The 24,437-nt window shown below is 41.0% G+C and overlaps 1 long non-coding RNA gene across 1 annotated transcript; it reads right to left on the bottom strand.

Annotated features, from left to right (window-relative positions):
* Window positions 1-18,317: 18,317 nt before the first annotated feature.
* On the bottom strand, window positions 18,318-23,812 carry LOC113011289 (uncharacterized). The gene is made up of 3 exons (XR_003270509.1): window positions 23,783-23,812; window positions 23,149-23,394; window positions 18,318-19,199 (listed from the first exon to the last, which is right to left on the bottom strand). It is a non-coding gene; the product is annotated as an uncharacterized LOC113011289 (long non-coding RNA).
* Window positions 23,813-24,437: the final 625 nt, after the last annotated feature.

Genomic DNA, 24,437 nt, shown 5'->3' with positions numbered 1-24,437 from the left:
CCCAAAGAGCCATTTGGACCCGGTTTCCACGCAAAAGAAAACACTGGGAGGCACAAATACTTTTTGACATCTAAAATGAAGATAACACTGTATATATTCTTTTTTACTTTTATGCTTTGTGTGAACAACTAAGGTGTGTTGCTTTTGAAATCCATGAAGTGCTACAGAGAAAATTACATTTTATTTATGTAATTAACACATTTTGAACTCTTAAAGAAATATAACAAAAGGAAAGACACCCAGCTGAACTAAAATGATGCAGCAAACAAAAACTGTTGTGAGCCGCCACCCTCATATCGCCTTTGGGCTTTTGGAGCCTCTAAAAGCTACAGGACAGTATTTCTTGAGGAGTGGAATCAGAGAAACCTGCTCAAGGTAAACCAAAGTGTCAGGTTACGTCAAATCTTGGTTTGGTGTGGATTTAAATCAAATCAAATTAAATCAAATCACTTTTATTGTCACATCACATGTGCAGGTACACTGATACAGTACATGTGAATGAAATTCTTGTGTGCGAGCTTCACAAGCAACAGAGTTGTGCAAAAATACAATAATGTAAACAAGCAAAATACAAGAATGGCTAAATCTGAGACTAATAAATATATGTACAATATATAATAGTATATGCATTCCTGGATGTGTATACTAAATATGTTTTTCTACGTGTGTGTGTGTGTGTGTGTGTGTGTGTGTACACATATTTTACAAATTAAATAGAGTAAACAATAAATAAAATATATAAAAATATACAGAGTTGAGACGTGCAAAACAGTGGCATTACTGTACAGTATGGAGTGCATAATGTTAAAGTTTCAGTAGTGAAGCTGAGTGTCTATGACGTGTTCAGCAGTCTGATGGCCTGGTGGAAGAAGCTGTCTCTCAGTCTGCTGGTACGGGACCGGATGCTGCAGAACCTCCTTCCTGATGGAAGCAGTCTGAACAGTTTATGGCTGGGGTGACTGGAGTCCTTGATGATCCTCCCCGCTTTCCTCAGGCACCGCTTCCTGTAGATGTCTTGGAGGGAGGGAAGCTCACCTCCAATTATCCGTTCAGAGCACCGCACTACTCGCTGGAGAGCTTTGCAGTTGTAGGCGGTGCTGTTGCCATACCAGGTGGTGATGCATCCAGTGAGGATGCTCTCAATGGCACAGTGATAGAAGGTCCTGAGGATGCGGGGGCTCATGCCGAATCTTTTCAGTCTCCTGAGAAAGAAGAGGCGCTGCTGCGCCTTCTTCACTGTTTTGTTTGTGTGTACTGACCACGTAAGATCCTCAGCCAGATGTACTCCAAGGAACCGGAAGCTGCTCACTCTCTCCACAGCAGCGCCGTTGATGGTGATGGGGGTGTGTACTTCTCTGCACCTCCGGAAGTCCACTATCAACTCCTTTGTCTTTGCGACGTTGAGGGTGAGATGGTTGTCTTGACACCAGTGGGTCAGGGCGCTGACCTCCTCCCTGTAAGCCGTCTCATCACCGTTGGTGATAAGACCCACCGCTGTAGTGTCGTCCGCAAACTTCACAATGATGTTGGAGCTGTTAGTGGCTGTGCAGTCGTAGGTGTAGAGTGAGTACAGGAGAGGGCTCAGTACACACCCCTGTGGAGCACCAGTGTTCAGTGTGATGGGGGATGAGGTGATGCTGCCCAGTCTGACCACTTGGCGTCTGTCAGACAGGAAGCTAAGGATCCAGTTGCAGAGGGAGCTGCTCAGTCCTAGATCCTGCAGTTTCCTGTCCAGCTTCGAGGGAACGATGGTATTGAATGCTGAGCTGTAATCTACAAACAGCATTCTCACATACGTGTCTCTCTTCTCCAGGTGTGACAGGGCAGTGTGTAGTGTCAGGGCTATGGCATCATCAGTGGACCTGTTGTGGCGGTATGCGAACTGTAGAGGGTCCAGTGAGTCGGGTAGTGCAGAGCAGATGAAGTCCCTGACCAGCTTCTCGAAGCATTTGCTTACGATGGGGGTCAGGGCTACAGGTCGCCAGTCGTTCAATGAGGAGATGGTGGAGGATTTGGGTACAGGGACGATGGTGGCCATTTTGAAGCAGGCTGGGACTACAGACAGAGAGAGGGAAAGGTTGAAGATGTGCGTGAACACTCCAGCCAGCTGAGCCGCGCATGACCTGAGGACGCGGCCGGGAATCCCGTCCGTCCAGTAGCTTTGCGTGCGTTCACCTTCCTGAAGCACCTCCGCACATCCTCCTCAGACACAGTGTGCGCACTGATGTCATCTGCGGTACGGATATGTAATTTTTCGCTTGGTTTTGGTAGCACTGGTGTCTGGTCATTCCAGAAGCAAAATCGTCTACTTTCACAGAGGCTGTTCATAAATGACTCCCATAACAGTAAAAACATCCACTTGCTGGATTAATTATATTTTATTTTCAGGGTTTTTTGTATGAACCTGAATTCAAAACCATCTAAACTGACGCGATGTAAAGAGGTCAAGTATGAAAATATTTTAAAAAGGAGATGAAATCAAAGAAATGAATTCTGAATATACATTAGTGAAAGCAAGTGTCCACACCCATTCTCTCAAACAGCCAATCAACAGCTGAAAGATGAAACATGTGACTTTGACTCATGTTCAGGTTTAGCTCATTTGTTACTATGTAAAAAGGTAAAAAGCGTGAGAGCATGAGGGTGGGAATGGATGTTTGTGTCTGTGTGTGCCTGTATGTCTGTGTCCATATGTCAGGTTGGGTGTCAGGCACCACCTCTCTGGGGACATCTCAGGCCCTCCAAGGTTTGGAGGCCTATCTCCCCCTACCACCACTTCCCCTGCCAGTGGCGGACTCCCTCAGACATCGGTGCGTTGGTGGTTCTTTGTGTCCGGGGATGGGCGTCCAGGTACACACCGGCTCACTCCTTGGCGGCCGCTTATCGGGGCCTGGAGCCTGGGGCTCGCTCGGGCCACTTCGGAGGTGGGGTGCCCCCGGCCTCTCGGCCTGGGGCTCGGTCACTCAGGCGCAGCTGGCTGCCGGCGGAGCTCACGGGCGCGTCACTGCAACTCCCCCTGGCTTCTGCTCCGCCAACATCACATATATCATTGTGATGTTGTTTATTCTATTACTCTTGTTCTCTTCTGCTTGCTTTCTTTTTTCTTTCTCAGCAGGTGATCCAGGTGATTGATATATGCATTTTTTTTTCTCTGCCCGTTCTGTTGGTTTTTGTCTTTTGCCCTTCTCCCCCGTCCCTCTTCTCAGCTGTTTTCTCTTTCCCTCTTTCTTTCTCCCCTTCTTTCCCCCAGTCAAGTCTGTCCCGTATTCAGCAAGTGAAAATAAAATAAAGAATAAAAGGTGAATCAAATGGACCATTACGGCAAGGCTGGGATGGTCAGTTTGGTAAAGTAAATCCGTTGGGCATCTTTGTTTGCCTTTAGACAACAATTCTGATGGCAAAAGAGCCAAACGGGACAGGCAAAAAAAAAAACAAAAAAAAAAAAGGTAAAACATGATGGCTGCTAACATGTTTTATTTATCTTTCAATGGACATTTATGCAGCGTAGCACTGAGGGGACATTTAAATACAAAGTTTAATTACACGTTTGTTTCCTTTGAGTATAATTTGATGAGTGAGATGTAATCATGTGTGTTCAACTCTGTACTTACTGAGTGTTGTTCACTGTGAGCTGGACTGTGTGTTTGTGGTCTGTGGTTGAAGCTAACAGCTCTGCAGTCGTCCAGCATCCTGTTTTTGTTTTTAACATTTGTGTCTCCAACATTTGAAATTCTCAGTAACAGTTTATAGTTTCTGTGCCTTCCTAACATGTTGAACATGTACATTGATGTTGATGAATCTAGTGTAACTGCAGTCTGAAGCTGGTGAGATGTCCCGCTGCAGTGTGCTCTGGTTGGTCTAATAATAGTGTTCATGCTGTGAGAACATGTTTGCTTTCTGCTCTGTGGTGAAGTGTCAAAAAGCAGAAGGCAGCTTTGTGGTCATCTGACTTATTTATCACAGAAACACCTCCAAGTTCTTTGTGGTCACTCTGTGTTTCACAGCAGAGATGTGAAGATGAGAACATTTTGAAAAGCTGCTGTGGTTTATTAAAACGATCTCTTCATGAAGGTAACAATAAAACCTAACCTAAATAAATCAGCCTTTTTACAGCCATATTGCTAAGCTGATGAAAATTTTGACTTGATCCTGTTTGGTTGAGTCTAACTGATACACTCCTCTCTTCATAGTGTCACACTCGATGTTTCAGATGAAACACAGCTGAAGTGTTTTATTGTCTGAAACTACAAACTGATGAACTGGACTTCCTTCAGGATCCTGAACTCAGAGCTCATCCTGCTAAACCTCTCAGTCAAGTTAAAATGCACCTGAATCACATTTAATGTCTGCTCCCATCTACTGGTGAAACTGGGTATTGCAGCACAGCTGATAACCTCTTTAACATCCAGCAGGTCACCACTTAAAGGTGGGTTAGGGTTTAATATCAGGCTGATAGTTTGACAAACTGGAAGATGTCCTTCTTCAAATCAGTTCAGTTATACAATTTCCCCCTTTTGTACATTAAATAGACAAAAATCCATATAAAGATTAAACATGAGCCCAACTCCACCCACAACAGTCTGCTGGTGTTGTTCAGAGGTTTACAGCCATGAACTGGAGTCACTTTATATCTCATCTGGTCCCAGGATCTCTCTGGAGGATGGAAAACATCACTGTGGTAAAGATCATGAGGAAAACTCTGCCACTGTGACCTGACTGTGGATAAACAGAGTCAATACATTGATACATCCTCACTGCAGTGCTGGAGGTCATGCAGAGTAAATATCTCATTAAACACCATGTTTCTGACAATTTATTAAAATAACTTCAGCTTTGTCTCAATTTAGACAAAAGTTACAGGTCATAAAATCTTTATGTTTTAAGACCTGACTGAGATTTAATTCATATATTGATTTGTGTCATCAGTTTATACGTGAATATAAATGTTGTAGCAAAAACATTAGTAAAATAATGATTTAATCCAGGTTGTTCATTTCACACACAGACATTACACTGTACAGGAACGCTTCATCCAGTTTTATCTCGACATAACCAGAGTACCACCAACACCAGTTTAGGTTAGTGAAGATATTTTCATCATATTTGAATACTTTTACTGAGGACATATCTTTCCCAACTACAATATGAACTGTGTACAAAATCTCCCAGCCAACAATACAAATATTGAGCTCACCATAACCCTGAATACATGAAGTGGAATCAGAAATTCGTCAGAGCCCCTTCACTTGTTGCCGCCTGACGCTACAGTTGGTTAGATTATTTCACCCTCATGACTCCACACTCACATCTACACTGACCAATACCAAATTAAAACCTCAATGCATTTTTTATTAACACTTAAACAATGAAAAATAACAAGTAATTTTGTTAAATGTCAGGCATGCAGTCTTTGGTCCTTCTGCTCCTCCCCTCATCGTGTGACTCAGTGGGCACATGGAGGCTACAGCCAAGGAGAAAGTGGAACATGGTGTGGAAATATTTCACTGCTGTAAATGAACAAAAGTGCTTTTAATTTATATTTCAGCTCACTGAAATATATCCAATTCTCTGATAGTGACCCTGTAAATACTTATTTACATATCTGACTGATGCCAAATGCTGCAGCACTACAAGATTCATTCAGCCTGAGCTGAACAGGTTTCCATTACATTTTCTAAGTCATAGTTCTGTCTGTTCAATTATAGTCTGAATTTATTTATTCATACAGTGAATATTTTCCTTGAAATGTAGAAGCTGCTCCACTGGAAGAGATTTCTGAGAGAGGATTTCTATGAATGAGGGAGCTTCAGCCAGTCCAGTCTGTGAGGCTAATGGACTTCTTACTTTTATTACAACTGTCTTCATGTTTCTTCACTGAGGTCACATCTGTGTTGGGTTTGTGTTAGCCTGGTTGAAGTTCAAAGTTAAAGTAAATACAGTGCTGATATGAAGGGGAAACAGCGTCACACGACTACACATTTCATATATTGTGACATCAGTGTTAACTTAAAATAACATTAACATTTTTTGCTGTCTACAAAATGCAATATGCTAATAATTTCTTTCTTTTTGAATTTAAATGAATGACTGAACTCAGTCGTTTTAATGAGTGCAGTTACAGACTTCAAGCTGAAAGTATGTTTATTTCTGACTGTGTTTATTAAATATGTTCACTGTTCTCTGGAATAAATACGTCCTGTTTCAGATTGGAAATATACAGAAAATCAGACCAGACTTTAATCAAAACAAGAGATGGAAATGAAACTAAAGAGATTCAAGTAGACTCAGAAAAATATGAAATGCTCAAACAAGAAGAATCAAATGTCACTTTGTTTTTCTGCTTCTGTTTGTAACAGTGTTCCTGGACCTAATCGAACACGAGCATTGTAAGACTGACTGTTAAACACTCAGTGAAACAACAAAAACTGGCAGAGAAGAGTTTGCAGCATTTAAATACTCTTGTGTTTATTTTAAATTCACATGTGACCATGCTGCAGCAGGGTTTGGCCTGTTCCTGCCGTAGGTCATGATGCAAAAACATGGCTCAGTTAGTCCATTGATAGGTGGTTGCCAGGCCGCACATTATGATATAATGTATAATTCAACTTTTATGGATATGAATGATGAGCTATTTTTGTCAAATGAATTTGTTTGTTCCCTTCATGAGGTTGTAAAGAGAAAAAAGGTCATTTTAGAACATTGCTATGCAACATGATGATATCATGACCGCAGATAAAGATGGGACTCTTCAAGACGCTGAGATTTGCCTCGTGTTTATTTTTGGTTGATCAACTCGTGATTGCTCACAAAGAGTGGGTAGACAAAACAAGCACAGAGACACAGAGACTCACTGGCTGCCAGCAATAAGTTTTCAACAACAGAAGACAAGTTAAGACAAGTTAAGTGTTTGCAAAAACAGTCACAGACATAAAAGCTTCTCTCTCGCTCTGCTGCCTGAATGACTGTCAGCTGGTTGGTAAATATTCCCTGGACAAAATTCCCTCGGTGGTGTTGTTGAATTTTCCCTTTTTAACATCAAAGCTCCAGAGCTTCTGTCACCACACCCACAGTGCTGCGTGTATTGCTGTTGTCTCTTGTCACTGTATGATCGGACACACAACACACACAGTCAGTCTGTACCAGTGACAAACACTCACTGCTGAAGCAGTTTCACCTGCATACAGTTCAGCATCCAATAATTAATCAGAAAGTGAAATGATTGATCTTGATTTTAAGACTATTCTGAAGTGAAGACTTAACAAGGCTTAGACTCACTTCTCCACATGGCTGATGACACAGAGCTTTTCAGGCCTTTTTAGAGCAAATGTTGTTGAGAAAGCAAATAAAAATGTGCTGTCATATGCTCCAACTTGTTTTGAGTAAAAATCGCTTGAAAAGAAAAACATTGTGGTTTAAGTTTATTTTCTTTCAAGTGATGATTCCACAACAACACTTCCACAGTGTTTCCTGGTACTGATTTGATAAACATAAAGTTGCTCTTGTTCTTTTCACTTGCAATTACACAAGGAAGTGAACATTTAATGCTTCCACTATATTTGCATCTCATTTCTCATTTGTCCTCCTGGTTTTGAAAATGTCTTGCTGGCATATTTCTGCCTCAGTGTGAGAAAAACTAAAGAAGAAATTCTTTTTTTTTTTAGGTACATCAATGATGGTCAGTTTGATCCAGGACATGTTTAGTTATCCAAAAATGTCAGAAATGAAATATTTTTTTTTTTTATTTGTTTATATATCTCATTATTAACCCGGAATCCCCCGGCAGCCTACATCTATTGCAGCATAACTAAGGAAGGATTCAGGGTCACCTGATCCAGCCCTAACTATATGCTTTAGCAAAAAGGAAAGTTTTAAGCCTGATCTTGAAAGTAGAGATAGTGTCTGTCTCCTGAATCCAAGCTGGAAGCTGGTTCCACAGAAGAGGGGCCTGAAAACTGAAGGCTCTGCCTCCCATTCTACTTTTAAATACTCTAGGAACAACAAGTAGGCCTGCAGAGCGAGAGCGAAGTGCTCTAATAGGGTGATATGGTACTACAAGGTCATTAAGATAAGATGGGGCCTGATTATTTAAGACCTTGTATGTGAGGAGCAGGAGTTTGAATTCTGGATTTAACAGGAAGCCAATGAAGGGAAGCCAAAACAGGAGAAATATGCTCTCTCTTTCTGGTCCCTGTCAGGACTCTTGCTGCAGCATTTTGGATTAGCTGAAGGCTTTTCAGTGAGTTTTTTGGACATCCTGATAATAATGAATTACAGTCGTCCAGCCTGGAAGTAATAAATGCATGAACTAGTTTTTCAGCGTCACTCTGAGACAGGATATTTCTAACTTTAGGATGATCAGTGCTGATCAGGGCTGTGACGTCTCACATTGAACAGAACAGGCTGGAGTTCACACGAACTGGAAGTTGGTAGAGATGCAGGTATGCAGTCTTTCTGGGTCCCACAGACTATCACTTACAATGAATAAACAAATGAAATTGCTGTAAATTTTAATAATAACAATAATAATGGATTGGATTTATATAGCGCTTTTCAAGGCACCCAAAGCGCTTTACAATGCCACTATTCATTCACTCTCACATTCACACACTGGTGGAGGCAAGCTACGGTTGTAGCCACAGCTGCCCTGGGGCAGACTGACAGAAGCGAGGCTGCCATATCGCATCATCGGCCCCTCTGGCCAACACCAGTAGGCAAGTAGGGTAAAGTGTCTTACCCAAGGACACAACGACCAGGACAGAGAGCCCGGGGATCGAACCGGCGACCTTTGTAGAATTACATTTTAATATTATTTTAAAAATAAAATGTATTTTGTATTGTATTAAATAGAGTCAAATAAAAGTCTTTATAAAGCTTTTTTTTCAATAGAATTTGTTTTTCAATAGATTCGACACCACAGTGTCTGCTCCCACCCCCACAACCTCACCTGTAGTCAGCCTGGAATCCAGAGCCACACCACTGTGCCAGCCTCTCTCTTCACATGTTGCCTCCTGTGAGATTCCTGACACCCCTCCCCCACCCATCACCTTCACTCAATACCAGGTTGAGATGCAAATGAGGAGACTTCACTCAGGCAAGTCTGCTGGACCAGACGGAGTGAGTCCCCTTGTCCTCAAGACCTGTGCCCCCCAGCTGTGTGGAGTCTTTCATAAACTGTTTATGCTGAGTCTGAGTCTGCAGAGGGTCCCGGTGATGTGGAAGACATCATGCCTCGTCCCTGTACCAAAGACGCCACGTCCCAGTGGCCCCCAGGATTACAGGCCCGTGGCACTGACCTCCCACATCATGAAGACCCTGGAAAGGCTCATCCTGGACCAGCTGCGACCCATAGTAAGACCACACCTGGATCCCCTTCAGTTCGCTTATCAGCCTCGTCTCGGAACAGAGGACGCCATCATCTACCTGCTCAATCGTGTCTACACCCATCTGGACCAGCCGGCGAGCACTGTGAGGGTCATGTTTTTTGACCTTTCCAGTGCTTTCAACACCATCAGGCCGACCCTCCTGGGTGATAAGTTAGCAGCGATGCAGGTGGATGCTTCTCTGGTGTCCTGGATTGTTGATTACCTGACAGGAAGACCACAATATGTACGTCTCCCACAGTGTGTGTCTGACAAGGTGATTAGCAACACAGGGGCACCACAGGGGACTGTCCTCTCCCCCTTCCTCTTCACCCTCTACACCACAGACTTCAGCCACTGCACAGAGACCTGCCATCTTCAGAAGTTTTCTGATGACTCTGCGGTGGTTGGATGCATCAGCAGGGATGATGAGACAGAGTACCGGGCTGTGGTCGACTCCTTTGTCACGTGGTGTGAGCAGAATCATCTGCAGCTCAACGTGGCAAAGACCAAGGAACTGATCGTGGACTTCAGGAAGACCAGGAAACACTTGACCCCTGTTTCAATCCAGGGGGTCAGTGTTGACATTGTGGAGGACTATAAATACCTTGGAGTACACATTGACAATAAACTGGACTGGGCTAAAAACACCACAGCACTTTACAGGAAGGGCCAGAGTCGTCTCTATTTTTTGAGGCGACTGAGGTCCTTCAACATCTGCCAGAAAATGCTGAGGATTTTCTACGAGTCTGTGGTGGCCAGTGCGATCCTCTATGCTGTTGCATGCTGGGGGAGCAGGCTGAGGGTCGCAGATGCCAACAGACTTAATAAACTGATCCGTAAGGCCAGCAATGTTGTGGGGATGGAGCTGGACTCCCTCAAGGTGGTGTCGGAGAGGCGGATGCTGTCCAAGATAAAGACAATGTTGGATAACACCTCCCACCCACTCCATGACATGTTGGTCAGTCACAGGAGCTCGTTCAGTGAGAGACTGAGATTACCGAAAAGCACCACTGAACGACACAGGAAATCTTTCCTGCCTGTGGCCATCTCCCTGTACAACGCATCCACTTAACACACTGTTTGCTGCTACAACTACACATGTTTCTTTTCCAAATATTTATTTATGAGTGACTTATGAATATATATGCATGTATATATGGTGCTATTCTGGTCTGTCTTTGGTCTGTCTTTTTACTGTTTGTTTATAATGGAGCACTGTAACGAACAATAATTTCCCCCTAGGGATCAATACAGCTGATTCTGATTTAATGATATTTATATAATGAAAAGCTGATTTTTGTTTCGTTAAGACTCTCTCACAATCACAACTCTGCACAAATTCCACGAATGATTCACTTCCTTGTAAATCATCAGGTAATGAAACAGTTCTAATGGAAGCTTCAGACGTCACTGATCATGTGACGTGTGGCATTTTTTGTTTTTGTTTTTGTTTACACACGCGCTAGAATGTCACCTTTAAGCTAAAGAACACAGTTGGCAGAGAATGAAGAGGTGACAGGAGAGTGTCCTATCTCGTTGGACGGCGAGACACTAGCCACGTGTGTCACACACAGAACAGCGGCGGGCAAAGTTAGGAGCTCTGCCCATCGGGATAAGTTTTGACGCTGTCATTTATGAAGGAAGATAAATAAAAGAAAGTGACTGCTGTTGTCCACTTTTTTCGTCAGTGGAGACTTGAGCGGAGTGGCAGAATGGATTGTTTAAGCTAATTTTTTAAGAGTTATGGATCTGATCTGATCTGAATCTGGTGCTTTAAGTTTGATTGTACATGTCAATGTATAATTTTTTCTGTGTATCAATTTATATGAAATATATATAGAGAGGTGAAACATCTATTATGCAGAAAGTACTTAAGCAGTAATTACTTAAGCTGCTACGGTATGTCCTGCACAATTTTCGTCACTTTCCTTATAAAATACCCGGAAGTTAAGCAAGATTAAATCACTCCGTAATACAGCCTACACCTCAGAAAGTACAGAGTACTTACAGTGTAATTGTTTCCTGTAACAACCTGACTTGTTGCCCGCAAATTGAAACTAAATAAAGGTTATAAGCGCCTTTGTTCCTCCATAATCAGCCCTCGCCCATAAAAGTACAGGGTACTTGTGGCTTCGCCGTGGGTCATGTGAGGCAGAGCTTTTAGCTTTTTAGCTTTTAGCCCCAGCTTGGATTTAGGAGACAGACACCCTCTCTTCTTCTTAAGATGTGTGTTTTCTGATGTTTTTTTGAAATTTTCACAAATTACAGAAATAAGTGAGAATGTGAAATGATGTGTGACCTTCAGTTTTGAACAATGATTCAAAAGTTGTTACTTCTCCAAAATGTACCAGGGCTACTGGCTAACTGATGATAACCATGACGAGGAGTTTATCTGCAACTCAGGCTTAGTCATGGTCTTCTCAGTTATCTGTTGTTTGGTTAAGAAAACATAAGACAAAGGAAGCATCAGACGTTCATGGCCATTGTTTTCTGAGTGGTTGTCCAGTGTTGGCCTCTTGAAATATTACTGAAATGCCTGCAAGGCTTATCCAGGGTATATTAATATGTGACCACTCATCATTAGCTGATTTGTCTTTGAATCATCTTTAAGTCTTGTTTTGTCATTGTGTTATTATCTGTACAACACTAAAATAGAGACAAGATTGGTTATTAGGAATATTGTTGGTGGATATCCACAAGCAAAGGTAGGTCAAAATATCATCAGATGCCCACCTCATCTGTAGGTGTGAGATAAGATAAAACGTTATTAATCCCTCGGGTCGGTTCCTCTGGGAAATTTGGTTTCCAAAAGCACAGCACCGACAGAAGTTACAGAACGTGAGCAGAATATTATATATATACACAGATATATAAATACAGAGACATATATAAATAAAATATATGAAGGGGATAAATAGAATAAATAGGAATAAAAATACAAGTGAATTGCACATTTCAAGTATTGAGTCTATTGCACTGTTGACTATTTACAAAAAGTATTGCACAAGGTATTGTACAGTGAGGTGAAGAGGCACTACAGCTTAGTTGTTCCCCCCTCCTTTGTCCTCCTGTTTCCCCTCCCTCTCCCCTCCAGAGAGGAGTTAAACAGTCTGATGGCGTGTGGGACAAAGGAGTTTTTAAGTCTGTTAGTTCTTGTCTTGGGGAGAAGCAACCTGTCACTGAACAGACTCTTCTGATTGTTTATGGCCGTGTGCAGAGGATGCCCAGCATTGTCCATAATGTCCATCAGTTTCTTTAGTGTCCTTTTCTCTGCCACTGTCACCAGAGTGTCCAGCTTCATGCCGACCACAGAGCTAGCCCTCCTGATCAGTTTCTCCAGCCTGGATGAGTCCTTCTTTGCTGTGCTGCTCCCCCAGCACACCACAGCATAGAAAAGTACTCCAGCAACCACCGACTGGTAAAACATCCTCAGGAGCTTCCTGCAGATGTTAAAAGACCTCAGCCTCCTGAGGAAGTACAGTCGGCTTTGGGCTTTTTTATACAGGTGCTCTGTGTTGCATGACCAGTCCAGTTTATTGTCCACCCACAGCCCGAGGTACTTGTACTTGTTGACCACCTCCACCTCCTCCCCCTCTATCTGAACCGGCAGATTCAAATAAAGGGGGGAGTATTATATAGGACTACTTAACCCTTGTATGGTGTTCGGGTCTGTGAGACCCGTGTTCAGTTTTTTTCAAAAGAAAAATTAAACAATTAATTATTTTTTCACGTGTAAATGTGTTGTGTCTTTCCACTCACTCCACTTGATTATAACTGATTTATTTATAACATTTTATATAAAAGAAAAACGAGAAGCACATTAATTCATAAATGTGATCTAACAAAGGTAAAGGGAAAAAATTAACCATGTTTGCTGTTCATATGTCTTGTAATTGGGATGAAGTAAACATCTGTTGAGTAATTTAACATAAAATTGTTTGATAGTGTTAATTTGGAAAGCCAAAACTCTAGCGGGTCCACCAGACCCATGAACACTGGCTGAGTAACAAAAATACGAACACCACACAAGGGTTAATGAGCTAGATAATGGAGCCAGAAATTAAAGAATAATAATAGAACAAAAATAATAATTAATATATAATATGACTATATGGTCAGATCCATGAGTACCGACCTTAAATTTACATCTTTTCTCTATATCTATACTTATCTCCCTGCAGTGAAGCTCAGGATGTCCAGTGGTGGTGTGATATGGTAGACTGACATAGTGCTGGACACTCCAGTATCAACAGGAGGCGGAGAACCAAACGGCAGTGTGGCAGTCGCAGCTGCTGGAGCTGGACCAGACAGTGACTTGGCAGCCACAGAGCATACGGTGGCACTGGTTACGGTGTGGCAGCTGCCAGCAGGTGCAGAACACAGTGAGGCAGAGGAGCAGGCTCAGAAAAAAATGATTCATCAATAATGGACTTTAGATAAATATAACATCTTTTCTTCCTTCTCTGTCCTTTCTTATCTTTTAACTATCTCTGAGTGAAGTTATCTCGCACTCTTTTGTCTCCCTGTGAAATACAGCAGATGGACTTTTTAGTGCTGTGAAATAATAACTTCCCAAAAATGCGTTAAACCAAAAGTAACAAGCCGGTTTTGAAAATGTAAGGAGCAAGTACAGATCAGTACACATCTCTCAAAAAAAGTGAAAGGTTGTTAAAAAAAAGTACCTGAAAATTCCTGTCTTGTCTGGAAGCTTTTGCAATCAAATTCATGACCTGAATGTGCTGTTGTGCCAAACATATTTGCTTTCCCAAGACAAGCTCTATAAACTCCCTCTTGTTAGTGTTTTTCTTTTACTTATTTGTGCATTTCTATTAGTATTTCAGTAATGACAGATCATTTGAAAGAACTGAACATGATTTCTAAAGATAGAGAAATTAATTAATCTTTAAGGCAAACTTGGACTTGGATGACCCATTATGGGAGAACAGAATCCCAGTGGTGATAGGATTTAACAGGGTTTCACAAATAAGAGTCTGAAAGGGAGACTGACAGAAAGCACAGATTTAAACCACGCAAACTAGAGGCTTATTTGATGAAAAAAGACAGGCAAGAAGATGCTACAGTGTAACACTGTGGGAAAGTGGTAGTGATGTAAAGAACAGACTAACAGCTGACACCCAGGAAAGCAGGTAGATGAATGGGAAAAGGATAAGAATAAGATAACAGAGCAAAAATGGGATGAAAATAGTAATTATTTGCATGGGACTTTTTAAAACACAGTTACAAAGTGCTTCATAATTTTAAGAAAAGCTACACATTAAAGATAAGTACACTAGATGTGCCAGCTGCCTTTCAAACCATGTATGTCTCATCCATAAAAAAATCTTTGCAACTATCCCTGCTAGTAAAAGTGTTGTTTCCACAACACTGCTCCTCCCAAGGTCTACAAAGCCACTTGTGTCAGAATGTTCCCTAAACTTGCATACGCACAGAATATTTTTGGTCATCGTTTGGCTTAACTTAGCACAGCTGTATGCTTCCTTTCTATTGGCTGTGCAAAGGTACATCACAACATGCAGCAGTCAAAATTTGAATTTCAGTTCAATTCAGTTCTATTTTATTCATACAACACCAAATGAGAAGAACAGTCACCTCAAGGCGCTTTATATTGTAAGGTAGACCCTGCATAATACATACAGAGAAAAACCCAATAATCATATGACCCCCTATGATCAAGTCCTTTTAACAGGTAGAAACCTCCAGCAGAACCAGGCTCAGGGAGGGGCGGCCATCGGTCGTCACCGGTTGGGGTGAGAATAGGAAAACAGGACAAAAGACATGAAAGCAGCAAGTGAAAAGATTTTGACCACAGCATGTGCGAATACTGATACACTTGAGTTGTGCTTTGCTCGGTACAGCAGGACACCTTTATTCCATGAAGCAAGCTATAGAAAAGACTGTCCAGTGTGAAAGGGAATGCTAACATGCAAAAATGAGTTTTCAGCAGTTGTTTAAAACAAAAAACAGATTCAGCTGTTTTTAAAGTGTATATATCTGTTGGTGTATTTAAGATGAGATAACAGAAACCTTTATTAGTCCCCCACATTGGAAATGTTTTGGTCAAGACAGAAAGTGCAAGTAAAGAGCAGTAGAAAAAAAGGAAAAATATTTTAGCATATTAGTAATACGTATAAGTCCTTGAAATATTTTCTGCTCAGGCCAGTGGAGTGTGAACAGCGTGTACCAGACTTAGATAATAAGTAGAAAACAACAGACTGAGAATTGCTAGATAATATTAATACAGAAAGGTTAAGGAGTGAGGTGTTTCTCTTCCTCTGTCTTTTTCCAGGAAAAGGAACAGATGTGAGACGAGGGCAGACGTGGATAAAGTGCTTGAGAAGATCCAGTCAGGGTCGGCAGGACTGGCCACGTTGTTTCCCAGGAGAAGATATTCATAATAACACTTGTTTTTGCTGTGGTATAAAACTGTATTGCCTACTTACTGCTGAAGTGTCTGAGCTGAGTCTGTGCTCATTCATGGAGATTTCTTTTTTTTACTTCTGCACCCAAATCCAGGAGACACGAAAACTCAGAATTCATAACAGATGAAAAATAATCATTTGATGTCACTTTTTTTCTTAGCGTTTGTACAGTTACATTTACAGGACTGAAATCTGCTTACACTAAACAGACAATTTCAAAGAAATTATAACATAAAACTGCAGTGAATTCTGTTGTTCATTTGAACAGAATGAATGTAGCGACCTGCAATTGTGTTTTAGTCTGAATTACTGAATACTGAATACTCTACTCAGTCATTCAATCAATGAATCAATCAATCTTTATTAGCAGACTTTACGTCCATAGCTTAAAAAACAACAACAAAACATAAAATATTTGTAATGATATAAAACCATTATATACATAAAATACACAATTACTTAAAAGAAAACAATAAATACACAAACACTTCAACCAGTACTTCCTCAGATTGGATGAGTAACAGGAACCAATCACTGTTTCTGTGAGCGCTAAAATTAGACTGTTAGAGCCATAAATGTGAACATTAAATTTCTTAAAAGTACTTTAAAAGTCCAAACACCCACAGCTACAAACATCTGACTGGCACTACCTCCTCTAAGTTTTCTACGAAGGATTCTCATTGCATCATTACATGCAGCATGCAGCTTCTACAATGTTTTTAAGATGACCACAAGGGGGCAGTATGTAACGGGGTGCAATACCCTTCAAACCAGTTTAACTGGAAGTGAACAAAAGCTGATTTGCAATAGTATTTGGCTGCACATGGAGCGTACATCGTTGTCTGTATATGTCATCATCATCATTAGTTTGAGCAATAATAAATATTTCACCTTTTTATGAACCTCAAGAGTTTTTTGGGACAGTTTAAACACAGAGAAATGTAGCTGTTTATCCTGCTTGGTTCTAAATATCAAGACTGAACTTTCAACAGCATTTTACTGTATATCATATAACACACCATATTCAGTACAGATATTAAGAAGCTGCTGTAATCCAGCACTACTTGGACTAAAAACAACCAGGTCATGATAAGAGGATTTATCAATGTTTAATCTAATACACACCCAGCTGTAAGGAACGCCACGTCACTATTGAAGTGTTTGTATGCGTCAGCGTTTTATTGTTGACTTTGATGTTTTAATCTCTTCAAAGTGAATAAATAAAATTCTATTGTCTTGTTAAATAATAAGGAAGAAATCAGTAGATTTGAAAATGTTCTGGCATGTTGTTCAGTGCATGAGTTGACATTGTGAATGATTAGATAAACCTGAAACTTGAACTTTGTCGGTGTTGTGTTGATCAGAGTCAAGACTGAAACAGAAAGTCTTTTAACTGCTGACCGTGTTTATTAAATGTGTTCACTGTACTCTGGAATTGTGACCTTGTACATTTATTTATTTCACAGACTTTATCTTCATTTATGGACAGACATGTCATACAGAAACTGTCACACTTTTGTCACTTTGTTTTATGTCTCATAATCCCACCTACAGAATGAGCAGATAAGAAAGGAATGTGGTTGCTAAGGAGGTGTTGCTATGGACACTGCTGTCACGCAGGTGCAGGGTGTGGGCTGTAGAAAACAGGATGACACGGAAATACAGGTTAGTTTGGTTTGTGGCTGCGCGGATTTTACTTTTTATTTTTCTCCTTATTTTTGTAACTTTTTACTTGTTTTTCATCAAACTTATCCTGGTACCCTTTGATTTACAGGAAAGCAGACAGTTATACTAAAGCTACACTTTTCTAGAATTTAGAGGATTTTATGTTTTTGTTCTTGTTTTTTTATCATAATGGTCAGACGACTCTTTGAGGATTTTGGAGATCTCTTCAGAACAACAGTAACAGTAAGTGTTGACACCTTTCAGTTTTTTAACCCAACAAACTGACACTGTACAGGAAGTGTTATACGGCACACACACACAAATTTCCTGCAGACTATTTGCTGCTGTTCATCTTTTCCATATTTTCTATGCCAGAACAGCTGTGGTTTTATGGAGGCTACAGCTAAATGCTGCCTCTACTACTTTTTAGTAGAGTCAACACTTATTTTGACATCACTTCCTTATGAGAAAAAATCGTGGGTCAGAGCTGAGGAGTTCCAGGCTGGTTTACACATAACAATGTTTCCCTGAGAATCATTTTCATATTGAGTCAGTAGTTCTGTCTGTGACGGCCACACAAGGATGTAACATGTTGGTGTAATCCAGACAGAGAAGTGTAATGTGTGTGATGTGTTGTAGTGTCAGGAGTCAGTATGCAGCTACAAAGCTTTTAGTTCAGTGTATACAAACAGCTAAATCTCCACTGGGACAATGTGCCAAGGTTTCAAATACATACACATATAACAGTTTATACACCCAGACATGCAGCCTGGTTGGGGTGATTCTGAGGAGACAAAATGCAGACAAGAAACATGGGCAGTAGTTTAAAAATAGGTAATTTATTTGGCTGTGAAAAAAGCTAGGAAAATGAGATGCAAACAAAGACTGCGTGACAGGAGGGAACGTGAGATTAAACACAAACCAGATAAAATCAATGCAAAGGAGATAAGATGGCATCAAAATAAATATACAGAAAGTCAATAATACATAACCTAAATGGGGAAGCATAGAAACAGGAATTAACTTGAATGTCAACAAATAACAAGAGAAACAAACACAGGGAACAACTAATGCAACCAGGAACTAAAAACTCGAGGCTAAATACAGTAAGACAGCCATTCATAAAGTCAAGAGTGCTGTGGTCCACTTAAAAACCAGAAAATGACAATATTAAATCTTCATTCAAACCAAAATACAAAAGAAAGTGACAACAATTTTAAAACTGTATTTATAAAAACATCAACAACACAGGCTGCTGGTTCTAAATTGCTGCCCAGTCATATGCAAAGTGTTAATGCTGATGTGTGACCAACCTGCTGCTGGGACACAAATTTCAATACAAGGGCAGTAAATTTGGTCCAGGGTAATGAGTAATATTACACACCAACCACCTCCTATTACCAATTATATTATACTAAATCCATTTATACTGGTGAGTAATTTGAAACTGAATTTCTGTTACTACTGTGGCCCAGCTACAGTATCTTCACAATCCACCAGGTGTCGTTGGCCCACAATTTGGGAATAACGTAGTAAAGAAATACATGGCGAAGCAAATATAAACACTAAGCAAGTGAAGAGTGAAAAGGAAAATGTTTAAATAAACAAAACTTGTTAGTCCATAAATTCAAAGACATTGGGTCAAAGCTCCAATACCAAGACGACGGTGAGGGACATGATGGGCTGGCAGAGCAACAGTCTCCCTCTTTCCATTCAAGACTCAAATAGACAGCTGCAAAAGCAAAGAGACGATGTTTTAAGCACACATCGAAGGAAAACAACATGTACTGACATATAATTCTAAATCATATTATATGACTGATATATAAATTTAAAAAAAATCTAATAACATGTGAAAAAACTACAATGCACTGGAGTACTTGTACTGTGGCCCTGAGAGGCCACTGCAACTAAGGAAAACACCAACAAATATAAGAGATGCTGAAAAACCACACAAAACACAACAGAAACATAAGAAACCCCAAACAAACTAGAAAAAAAATGCAAAAGCAAACTATTTTTAAATCATGAAACAACACACTGGAGTTTCTAAGGAGAGTATTATTTACGTGTAAAGACAACTGCTATAAGGTCAAAAAGCAAGCATACAATAATGTTGAAAAGTCTTGATTCACCCCTCATTTCTTTATATGATCGAGAAGGAAAACAGGATAAAGACATGCTGTGGAAGAGAGACAGAGGTTAATAACAGATATGATTCAATGCAGAGAGGTCTGTTAATACATAGTGAGTGAGAAAGGTGACTGGAAAGGAAAAACTCAATGCATCATGGGAATCCCCCGGCAGCCTACATCTATTGCAGCATAACTAAGGGAGGATTCAGGGTCACCTGGTCCAGCCCTAACTATATGCTTTTTTCTTTTCTTTTCTTTCTTTTTCTCTATTTTAACAGCAATTTCTTTTTCTTTTCTTTTTTTTTTTGGGGGGGGGGGGGGGGGGGGGGGGGGGGGGGGTCACAAAGAATATTGTTTCCAATTATTTTTCTCTCTGAAAATTACCAAAGATAACTCAGTTTCACATACAACATTTTTGCACCAACAAGCTGATTCACTTGTAGCTATAAGTGAATCAGCTTAAATAAACCTAGTGTGGTGTGCAGTGTGTTGTTAGAAACCAGAGTAGGCTAGACAGCAGCAAAGTAAAAGAAGCATTAAAAAAAAGAAAATTTGCAGCAGATGAGCAAAATATGAAAGCTATGAAAAGGAAAAAAAAAACAAAACACCAGTGATCCTATCTCAGCTCTTACTGCCTGTACTTTTGCTTTATGTGCTCACTGTGTTTAAGATTAAATCTAAATTTCCAAGTTCCCAGATGGAATTTGAATCTGGAACGTTCCCTCCTCAAATCAGATTTACAAGTTAAAGAGTCAATGCGGTCACACTTTTCCCGACTTAACACTCTAAGAGGGAGGCGGTGAATGTGGCCAACCAGGCTCAATCCATGAATGTGTTTTAAAACAAATATTGTGCTGTGTTATTAGCAGTGTTGGTCAAGTTACTTGAAAATACTAATTAATTACTAATTACTGATTACTTCTCCAAAAAGTGTAATCATTTTACTTTACTTAACTTTAAAAGTAATTAGTTGCATTATTACTTAGTTACTTGTTAAAAACATGATACACAACCTGAATAGGTAATAAAGCAATAGATCTTTCAGCCCGATTCTACATCTTTATCAGCTGATATTTCCAGCTTCTTTATCCCACCTGATACCTGGACTGCTGTATGTGGTCTTCAGCACGATCCTAGTGTGTTATATAATTATTTTTACTGGTTTATAATCACACGACAGTAAGCATTATCAGTGTATATTACAATAAAAGCATCTAGTTTTTACTCCAACATTGATGAGGATTTTGGCTCTTTGGCTCTTTTGGTTCAAAAGAGCCAAAGGAAAATCCCTTGAAATTAATAGCAATTGAGAATGAATTCCTTTCTTTTCTTCTGTGTTATTATGTGCAAAGACTAGCCATAAGAGGAGTCTTTTAGGTTCTCCTGATGAGACAATGTAATTGTTTTACTTTTCTACTGGTAAAATCTGAAGGATTATTCATGCCATGTAGGGCTGCACAATATTAGGAAAACCTGCGATGTGCGATAACTGTGATCAATATTGCGATGATATGACTTGCCATGAAATAAATAGCAAAACAAACAAAAAAAGAACCTGAATACATAGTTTCAGTTTTACTGCAACAGTTTTATTTAAAGAAAGCTGCTGTATTAGCAGTGTAACAACAACGTTCACTTTAACATTGAAACATTGCCCCCATAAAAAATTTGGCTTGAATTCTGAATTCTGAAATTCTGAATTCTGAAATCCTCTATAATTAGTTTAAAATAAACATAACAAATTATACTGCTAATTATCAATTCAATTCAATTCAATTTCTTTATTGTCCCACAAGGGGAAATTAGTTTAGCAGCAGGAGGATAAGAACAAACAGAACTCAATGCAGTTTCCAGTGCAGTCTCTGATATAGAGACGGCTGTTGGACTGCTGTGCTCTTTGTCTTAACATTAGCAACCTTTGTTTGGCTAGCCCTATCTTTCTGGAACTCTTCAAACAGTTCTCTGTGAAAAGTCAGAAAGAAAGTCAGTAAGTCTAGGATGAAGGATGAAGTCTGAGGATGAAGAGCTTAGCTCGCAGCTATGTTTGGTGGCCTGGCATTGATTCTCAAATTGAGCTTCAAGCTAAAGCCTGCCACTCTTGTCAGCGTATGCAAAAAGAGCCTGGGTTAGCACCTTTACACCCTTGGCTGTGGCCTTCCTGTCCGTGGGAACGGATCCATGTGGATTTTGCGGGTCCATTTGAAAGTCACATGTACCTGGTGGTGGTAGATGCACATTCCAAGTGGCCTGAAGTGCATATTATGGATAGCACCACAGCTGGTAAAACCATACAAGTGCTACGGGGTCTCTTTAGTCGCCATGGCATCCCTCACGTCCTGGTGAGTGATAACGGACCGCAGTTCTGTTCTGAGGAATTCAGGGTGTTCCTGAAAGCGAATGGAGTCAAACACATCCGCTCCGCGCCGTACCATCCTGCCACTAATGGTTTGGCTGAGCGTTTTGTGCAGACATTCAAGCATGCACTGAAAGCTTCCAGGGGTACAGCACCTGTGCAACAACGCCTTGACACGTTCCTCTTGACATATCGCAACACTCCGCATGCAACAACTAGAGAAACGCCAGCTATATTGTGCATTGGACGCAAGCTGCGGTCTCGACTGGATTTTTTTGAAGCCCAGTGTGGCCGGAGCAGTGCGTCGATCACAAGATGCGCAACAACAATGCCGACAGCAACACTCCAGGGACAGACAGTTCACTGTTGGCGAGCCTGTCCTGGTGCGCAATTATAGGAAGGGAGAGGACAAGTGGACGCACGGTGTCGTGCTGGAGAAGACTGGGCCAGTGTCATACAAGGTGAATGTGGGAGCCCAAGGAGTGTGGAAACGTCATGTGGATCAGATGCTGACACGACCTGAGTCAGTATCTCAGCAGGTCACAGTGGATCCTCCGACAAGCTCTCAGATGTCACGAGCCCAGAGTGGTAGTGACACCATGCTTCACCCTTGTACAACTCTGCTGGAAGAGACTGTTGAACAAGTTATGGGGACCACCGTACCTCCAGAAACACCCCAGTCTCTTAAATCATCACCGACTGACTGTACACCGGTTACAGAGTCTGTAAGACGTTACCCAGTGAGAGTCACCAAGCCACCCGCTCGTTATCGTGATGGGTGAGCGTATTGAGTAGTTCAGTGAGAATGTTGGCGTTCAGAGACATTATTCTCAACTATAAAGAAATTCATACAGAAGGCAACATTAGTTCCGGTTTTCATGAATGTTGGAATAATAAAAATTTTTTTTAAAAAAGGGTACTACTTTTGTTATGGGAAATGTTTCTGCGGGTGGTGCCACGGTCGCATAGCTTAGTGGGGAGGAGATGTTATGTATGAACCAAGAATTATTGTGTGCTATGCAAGCTATCGCCAGTAGGGGGCACCACGCCCTGTTATGTGTGTGTGTTACTTCTGTGTTCCAAATAAAGAAGAAGTCAACTTGTAAACAAACTATTGTGTGTGCAGTCTGACTCCGGCATAAGCTCTAATAGTGTATTGACATACAATAGTGTAGTGGAAATATAACACTTACTACTTCATATATCTCACATCATTTGTAACGAGCCGCGGAAAGCACCACCAGGCACTGCTGACGTGAAGGCGCGTGTTCGAAAAAGCTTCTGTGCTTGAGTGAAGGGAGCGACTCGGCTGAGTAGTTCCTGTGGAGGTTTGGTGAAAACCATACTTCTCACCCGGCCTGCTGACGATGTCCAGGGGCATCTTGATTTACAACACGAATTGCTGGTGTCGCCATCATCAGCTGCAGCCACTGAAAAGACTAGAAATGAGCCTAATACATTAGATGTTGGCTAACGCGCAGCTAACTTTTACCATAAAGTAAAAGCCTTAAATGAACTATTCAGGCTCGTGTAATTTGAGCTAAATCTAGGAGCGTCTTTGAGTCTATAACTTAGCGTAAACATAAAAGAAATGCCCGTTCCCATGAAAAATAGCGGACTCGCCGCTGTTCCAGATCTACTGGCGTTTAGATCAACTGGCGTTGGTCGAACAGATGTGTGGCAGTCTTGCGTTTCAGGAGCTGCTACCGACAAACCACCAAAAACGCCAAATGTGTCACCTGTGACACTTGTGAGGTTATCTCAAGCACACTCTGTCAGTCTTGATGCTGTTGAACAACAAAATGTTTAAAAATGTCGCGAGTTTACCTGGTGATATCCTCATGCGCGACGCGATCGCGAAAACAGCAAACAAGTAACACCACACCGGTGTTGTTCACGGGACAGCAAGAGTAAACGATCGGGAGACTGTTGTCGTCGTTATCGTTCCCCTCGCACGGTTTGTTTCTCCGAATTCAGCGTTTTTGCTTCACAACTACAGCGTGCTGTTTACTTTGTGCACTAACATGGACTCGAGTCAACCAGCGCCACCTCTGGCCAAGTGCCACAGCCTACAGCCAGATCAACTTGTGACACACATCTGCACCACGTTTGAATTCGTTTCATGCACATTTGTACCTTTCAATTGTGTCTGTTTGTGTGTATGTATGAAGCACATTCTCAGTATTCTCAGTGTTCTTCTCTTTTCCGAACTCCTTAGCATTTCTCCATCACACACATCCTTAATATCGATGACGAGGAAGGATAGAGGGCTCTATGAACCCGCCCTCAGTGAAAATTGCGCACATTTTCCCTCATGCGTACAATTAGGTTTTGGTCCGGATCCTTGACGGGTGAGAGACCTGCTTAAAATATATTAATTGAAAATAAAGGCAGATCTGTTACAGTCGCGATCTTCAGCTTCATGTAAACTTTAAGACAACGGTATCTTTACACATATAGAAGAAATTAACGGATCAGCAGC

This window comes from Astatotilapia calliptera, chromosome 3, assembly GCF_900246225.1.
Source record: "Astatotilapia calliptera chromosome 3, fAstCal1.2, whole genome shotgun sequence".
In the NCBI taxonomy this organism is placed as follows: Eukaryota; Metazoa; Chordata; class Actinopteri; order Cichliformes; family Cichlidae; genus Astatotilapia; species Astatotilapia calliptera.
This window is presented reverse-complemented; position numbering and strand designations above follow the sequence as displayed.